Source organism: Dasypus novemcinctus, chromosome 28, assembly GCF_030445035.2.
Source record: "Dasypus novemcinctus isolate mDasNov1 chromosome 28, mDasNov1.1.hap2, whole genome shotgun sequence".
NCBI classification, from domain to species: Eukaryota; Metazoa; Chordata; class Mammalia; order Cingulata; family Dasypodidae; genus Dasypus; species Dasypus novemcinctus.
The window spans coordinates 4,478,226-4,485,890 of NC_080700.1; the positions used below are offsets into that span (position 1 = coordinate 4,478,226).

Here is a 7,665-nt window from a genome sequence, read left to right on the forward strand (position 1 = left end):
AATGGATGTTAAAAAAAATGGACAAACACAAAACAAAAGAAAACCAAACCTGAATTCTGGACTAAACCACAGGAGAAAGAAGAAAGGACTAAAAAAGATACAGGCACTAAAAAAACAAAATACATAATCTTTCAATGAGTTAACCTAACAAAAGAAAATGGCACCAAAACATCAGACATGTTTTACTGCGTTATCAGCTAATGGTTGCCTAGAAGGGAAGGTGAGGCAGAACTTTATGAAATAAAGGACAGAGAGAAAGACACAAGAGAGGAGGTAAAAATGGGACCAGGGGACTCACAGCTTCTGAAACTGAGAGCCTCAACCCTAGTTTCCACATTGTATTTATTTGAAACTAATGAGCAGCTGTTTACTATCAGAACTGCAGCATTCACAATAACAGGAAGCAACTGCAACATTTACAATAGCAGGAAGCAACAAATAGGTAAGCCAGTTTCCCACAATGATGTTTGGTACGGAACTGGTCCTAGGTTGCAAGGACTAATTCTGGTAATGGACGGCAATGTGCTGCTGGCATGAGATAACAGAGTGAGGTAACAACAGCCACAGATCCCAACTGGGACCCATGGACAGCCATGGATGAGACATGTGGTGAATAGAGTCAAACTTCATGTGGGGAGACAAAATCAGCTATTCACAAACACTGTGTTTTAATATCTGACTAGCAGATGTGGTTGGTGAGCTACCATATTTTCCAGAAAGTAACATGCACCAGAAGATAATATACACCCCCTAGTTTTATTGCCATAAGAATTTTATTTTGTTTCACCTTTATCATCTTTGTTAGTTCCTTGAATCATTTTCTCCCAGAAATCATGTTCCTTTCCCTTTCTCTTAGGATTAAGTACAGTGCAAGTGGCAAAAGGATCTTGGTGCACATCAGACACCAAACAATTGGCCATTGGGCAACTCAAGTCTTAAAGGTTCCGTGGGACAGGGCAGAGCATGCCCATGGGAAAGGAGGGGCTGATGAGGCAGCCAGAAAGTGTGTAGAACCTTCCTGAACATCCGGTCCTCTGGGCATGAAAGCATTTTTCGGCATGCCATATTGCTCTGGGAAAGTGATCATGACATCTCCATGTTCACAAAATACCTCTTCAGTTCCCATTTTCCTTTCATACTGATTATTCCCTGGCATGTGCATGTGTAGCCCAAGGTCTGCAGAACAAGGCTCATTTCCTCAGTAACCTGCAGTGCACATGGACAAATGAAGAGGCATTTAGTCTAGATAGTAACACAACCCTTTGGAGAAGCCACTTGACTACCAAGATGAAAAGTCTGTTTACTCACTGGCTAATTCCATTTTGGAGAAATTAGAGGAAGAAGGAATATTGTGCAAGAAGAAAATCTTTTTGAGGACCACAGTGTCCTTAAATTCAGTGTTGTGAGAAAGAAAAACTGGAAACAACCTCAAATACAAGTAATCTCCAGACTTAGGTAGGCTTGTGGGCTATCATAAGCCATGTGTTGTGAAAGGGACAATGGAAAGATGCCATGCCCTCTCACCAAGAGAAGCTGAGTTAAGCCTAGGTCTGTGCTGTATTTAAAGTATGTGAATCTCAAATTTAAGGCAAGAGAAGAAAAAAAACCTGAATGTGGTTTTATGAAAAAATAAATGATAAATATTAATAAGTTTGACTATAGGTGGGAGAAAGTACCCTGAGAAGAAACCTAGTCAACTCTTGCAAATGGACTCAGGAATCAATGACCTAAAGCCAGAAGAGCTAAAGGAGTTTCCATTCAGCTTATTATTTTTTAAAATTCTGTGTCATTTTTTAAAGGTTCATTTTATTTATTTCTCCCCCCCTCCCCTAATTTTTTGCACTTGCTGTGTGCTGTGCCTTGAGGAGGCACTGGGAACTGAACCAAGGACCTTCAATGTGGAAGGGAGGCACCTAATTGCTTGAGCCACCTCCATTCCCTGCTTTGTTGTGACTCTCATTATATTTTTCCTGTGCCTCTTGTTGTGTCATCTTGTATCAGTTTGCCATGCCTGCCCATCACACCAGCTCACTGTTTCTTTAAGAAGAACTGGGAACTGAATCACAGACCTCCCCTGTGTTAGGCAGGAGCTCAGTCATCTGAGCCACATCTGCTTCCCTGCATTCACTTTAGCATGGACATGGCTGGCTCTCTAAGTCGGGTGTACACTGTGGGTGATACAGAGACAAGAGCCCCTCATTCACACACTGCCAATGTGACAAGATTCTTGGTTTTCTGGCATTGCACCACAAGGAGACCCCTGCTGCTGGGTCAAAGGCTGGATGCATGGAATCCCCTGGAGGGAGGCACTGGCCTACATGGAGCCTTGTGCATGGAGCTTGCTTGCACCAGGCTATGTTTGGTGGAATTTGCCTGGATCTGGGGGCCCAGGATGGCCTGTGTCCTCCTGACAAAAACGTTTTCTTGAGCAGAGAATGGGAGGTGCATGTTCTCACTCTAACAGACCTCAGCTTCTGTGGCAAGGAAGACTCACCCAGGGGACATGGTCCTCCTCCATCTGGGACCCCTGGGGTTATCTGGGTCTTGATGAGGGAGAGAATGAGCTGTTTTTCAGAGAACTCTGGAAGCCCTGCTTTGGAATCCTGTAAACAAGATGTGGAGAAGTGGGGGTGTATTAGCCAAAAAGGGTCCCGATGCAAAGTACTAGAACTCTGTTGGCTTTTATAAAGGGTATTTATTTGGGGTAGTAGCTTACAGTTACAAGGACCTAAAGGGTCCAACTCAAGGTACCATAAGAGGTATTTCTTCACCCAAAGTCTGTTGCCACATGTTGACACAAGATGGTGGGAAATGTCTGTGAGGATTCAGCCCTCTTCTTTCTCTTAAGGCTCTGTGGTCTCAGCTTCTTCCAATCTTAGCTTTAGGCTGGAAGGCTCATTTCTTTCCAGGTTCAGCTGCTCTGTTCTCTTCACAAGGTCAGCAGTAAACTCTCAGGTGAATGGCTCATCTCTTTTCCTGTGGCCACCTTTTCCATGTCTATCTTGTCACATGTATCTTATTCTGTTTATGTACCTCTGTGTGTCTACTTCTGTGTTGCCCTTGAATGAATGTCTATTTATATAGCCCCCAAAGGGGGTGGGGACTCAAACTGAGTTGCCCTAAACAAAGCAGAATCAAAGCTCTAATCTTAACATAATTTAATCAAATGCATCTCAGCTGAATCTAATACAATCAAAGGGTATCACACTCCAAGGAATAAACCCATTTTGCTAATATAATCAATATCTCTTTTTGGAATTCATAAATAATATCAAACTGCTACAGGGGGTTTCCTCTACTTCATCAGTGAAGGCCTCATCTTACTCAGCCTCCTTGGAGATGTCAGCCACTCCCCCGTGCCTATGGACTGTGGCATGGGCTGGGCAGCTTGTAGACAGCACAGCAATGCTATCATGCAGGTGTGTGGACATTGTCAGGTGATAGTGCAGGAGGGGACAGGCAGTGGTGGCAGCAGTGAGCCAGCCTCCTTGAACTTGGGAACTGAGGGTGACTCAGGACCAGCCTCACCATGGAGCAGAGGCTGGGATTATAAGAACCCAGGACAAAATCTAAGTACTCCCTGAAACAAGGGAGAAGACTGTGGAGTCAAGAGGTCGAGAACAGCCTGTCAACAGAGAGATGCCACCATCTTCCTGCAATGTGACCCAATGGCCAGCTGTGAACAGAGTGGGACAGAAAAGAGCATGGAAGGTGGGGTCTCCAGTGCCAGAACTCCTGTTCTGCCTGCTCCCAGACAGGGCTCAAGTCCCAGGGTGAGGCCAGGCAGGGCTCAAGGACAAAGCATGGGAAGGGCTTTGGGCACCAGAGGAGAATGGAAAGAGTATGGAGATAGCCAAGAAACTTGGTTTATGGATATTTTCTCATAATCGGCATCCTCAGGGGCAGTCAGAATCAGGGTCCTACAGGTATTTGACTTCTGACCTTGCACAGAGGGAAAACAGACCCCGTGGTGCCTTTGAAGTTAATTCTGCAGTTAAGTCTCTTATAGATTGGCATTTTTTTACGTATCCCTGGTATTTGTGACACCAAACCATGAACAAGGCCAGCTGCCCGTGGCCAGTGTGAGGCAAGCAGGAGGCTGCCCATCTTGATGAAGGCTGAGGAAAGTACAGGGGGCTTTCTGTGCAGTTATTTAGGCTTCTGGGCAGAAAGCCTGGAATTCTCTTTAATCAAAATAAAAGAACCTGCTCCTCAGGCCCAGGAGAAGCTTTTAATGGTCTCAGCATCATTTTACATTTTTCCTGGAACATCACTCCTCTTTTTGCACATCAATGGAAATGAGAGGCTACTGGAACTGAGAGCAAGCTAAACCCTCAGGAGAATAAAATCAACTCAGATGCAAGCCTTCCGGCCACTGAGAGAATCCACCACCCAGGCCTGAATGCACATTCCATTTTGGGCAGGCAGGATCCTGTCTTATTTCCTCCTGGGGATGAAGGTGCATGGGGACAGTCCAGGTGGCCGATAAGCACTAAATCACATAGAGTTTTATGATGGCCTATCTCCTCCTGGAGAACCCCTCAGTCTTAAACTCATTTTAATTGCTGACCCATGGGAGAGCAAGTGCTCTCCCTGGCCAGCTCCTCTTAAATGGCTTCTGAGTCTTATCCTGAGTGGTTGCAAACTGCTTGGACACCTGTGCAGGATAATAAGCCAACCTCTTGCTTGAGAATATTCTGGCGTGTTGTGGGGCAGAGGCTGTCCTTCAGCTGGGATGGGCGTAGCATGTGCTCTTGACATGGACATCCCTCTCTCTCCAGCCCAGCAGAAGAGCCCGGGGTGGCCAGGATTGCTGGAGCAGCCCCAGACATAGGAGTGGTTAGCATGCTCAGGCAGAGATCCCTAGAGTCTGGTCACCAGGACCTGGTTAAATGAGGGGGTCCAGATGGAGAGAGGAAGGAAAGAGCTCTGGCCTTCAAGCACACTGACCAGAAGTAAAGGGGCAGCTGGCTCTGCTCTCATTTGCTATCGTCTACCTGGTGAGCTGAATCACAGCTCCCCTGCTTGTGAACTATAGGCAGCCCAGTGGCCAGCACTCAAAACCTTTATAAGTCACCCAGACTGGAGCTAGCCCCTTGCTTTAGCATATGTCACAGCTATCAGCAGCTCAGTTGTACATATACTTGCAACTGCCTCTCTATTGTCTTCAATAGAATATACACTGTCTGAAGACATAGACAAGTTTGATTTGCTTGCTTCTCTAAGCTCAGTGGCTACCTTGCTGCTGCACAGGAAGTGGTTGTAGAGTTAATTAAAGTACACATTTGGGGAATATTTGCTGTTGTGGTCATCACCTCCTCTGTCTTCTTTCCTGTTCCCCCTTGACTCTGTCATTATTCCATTGCAGATTGCCCACCATCGTATCTCAGCAGTGGGAAACAGTTTCAGCATTGTTCTAATAGATTTATTTTTTGTGTGATCATTCAAATGAATTAGGAAACACTGTTTTCCTACAGTATTATTATTATTGTGCTTGCTTTGGCAGCACATATACTAAAATTGCAATGATACAGAGAAGATTAGCATGGCCCCTGCACAAGGATGACACACAAATTCATGAAATGTTCCATATTTTTTGTATGTGGTTGAAACTATAATGTTGAGAAAACTCTTTAGAAAATATAATAAGGATGGTTATCTGTTTAAGCTGTTTAAGGGGGGACATCTGACACAGGACAGGCTTTTAGGGAGTGTGTGAGTGCTCATTTTGTCATAGTGGGTTATATCATTGGATGGAGGTCCATACAATTAGTATATAGGTATACCCACATCCTGTGGAGGACTGATGTTCTCAAACAGAGGGAATTGTATCTCTCAAGAGAATTGGTGGTTCCCAGTGGCTGAGGGCAGTCGAGGATGTCGAGCCCTCAGCATTGTTGCAAGTATCTGTGAATATGGCCCTTCAATTAATGAAGACTCTTTGTCACTGTGGGCCCTGAGGGGAGGGGGTGAGAGATACTGAATAGATGGAATCAGTGTAACTGTGGGGCCATGGAAGTGTTCCACAAGATCATGCAATGGTGGATATAGGACATATTACATTACACCCAAAATGTATAAAAGTCTATAGGCTAAAATGTAAACCATAATGTAAAACATAAGATAACTAAAAATTTATTAAATTGTATAGTCTAAAATATAAACCATAATGTAAACCCAAATGGAACCTTGTTTGAAAGTTATGTTTCACTATCTGAACATCAGCTACAGCAAATATAATATGAACATGTAAAAAGATCATTGCTGGGGAAGGGACAGTGTTTGATGTTGGATATGTGGGAGTAACCTATATTGTATATGTGAATTATTGTGATCTAAAACTTGTGAAGACAAACAATAATTAGAAAAAAAGAAAGGAAAGAATGTAGACACTGAGGAAGAAATGAAAGAAATTTCCTTACTGTACATACAGGGCAAAACCTATTGCAGTAGTGAAATCCAAAATCACAAAAAAAAAAAAAAAAAAAAAAAAGCTTTTTCATTTTTTTCATTTGTTGATACCCAATTTATTTTTTCTTTATTCAATTTTTCTAAATTAGTATGTATTCTATATCTAACCTTTAAACCCATTCCATTTTACTATTAATGGAACTTGCCAATATATTAGGCTTCATTTTTTAAGGTATTTTGGACCATAGAGAGGTTAAGCTATAGCAGGGGAGGAACACCGGTGTGAGGTGTTATTGATGGGGAGAACATAGTTGGGAGTTCTCCAGGACATGTATACAGGGTACAGAAAAATGTTTGGATATTTTCATAGTAGTTACATTTAAAAATGACACCTGAGCTAGTGCTTAGTTCCTAGCCTGGGGAGGTATATCACAATCTCCAAAAGAACAGCAACAATCCCCAAAGTTCAGTGGCAAAGACCAATAAAGAAGGATGGTCCTCTGATGAGCCCCTTGATACAGATGACTATGCTTATGAGCCTGTATACCTGAAATATGAACTAGGCCTAGAGCTGCAGGGTGCCTAAGATTTACCTCCTGAGAGCCTCCATTTTGCTCAAATGTGGCCACCCTCTAAGCCAAACTCAGCATGGAAACACATTACTTTCCCCACCAGGATGGAGCATGACTCCTGGGGATGAGCCTCCCTGGCACCAAGGGATTACTACCAAGCACCAGCTGATGATGTAACTAGGATAAGACCTTGAATAAAAGGGTCAATTCAGACCAGCAGAATATCTCCACCTATATATATCAGGTGTTAAAAACTGCTTTCTGACCTTGAATAAAAGGGGGAAATGGAAAGGACAAATGAATTTACATGGCTATGAGTCTCCAAAAAAGAGCCAGGAGGTCTTCAGTGGGGTCACACTTATGCATGTCTCAGCAAGTTCCCATAGTCAGTCAAAGTAGATACAACCCCAGGTACTGGCTCTCCTGAGTACTATAGAGACCCACAGATTCTATGGTCTTGGCAGATGACTCTGGAGTTCAGTGCCATGTCATTTGGCCCTACTTTGGAGTTTTTGTTTCTAAATGTGATGGAGCTGGACTCAGATGTGACCTTTCTACACATGCCTCTTCTGTTAGTTTTACTGGACCTGTGGTTGGTTCTGGGGTTGGTGTATACTCAGAAGACCTGAATATCTGACTGTCCATGTGACAGCCATGCCCTGAACCTCAGGAGACTTGCCAG

General features: G+C 43.7%; 1 non-coding gene across 1 annotated transcript; it reads left to right on the plus strand.

Moving 5' to 3' along the window:
- The first annotated feature begins 5,490 nt into the window (after positions 1-5,490).
- LOC111762435 (U6 spliceosomal RNA) lies at positions 5,491-5,597 on the plus strand. Its single transcript, XR_002795547.1, has one exon. It is a non-coding gene; the product is annotated as a U6 spliceosomal RNA (small nuclear RNA).
- Positions 5,598-7,665: the final 2,068 nt, after the last annotated feature.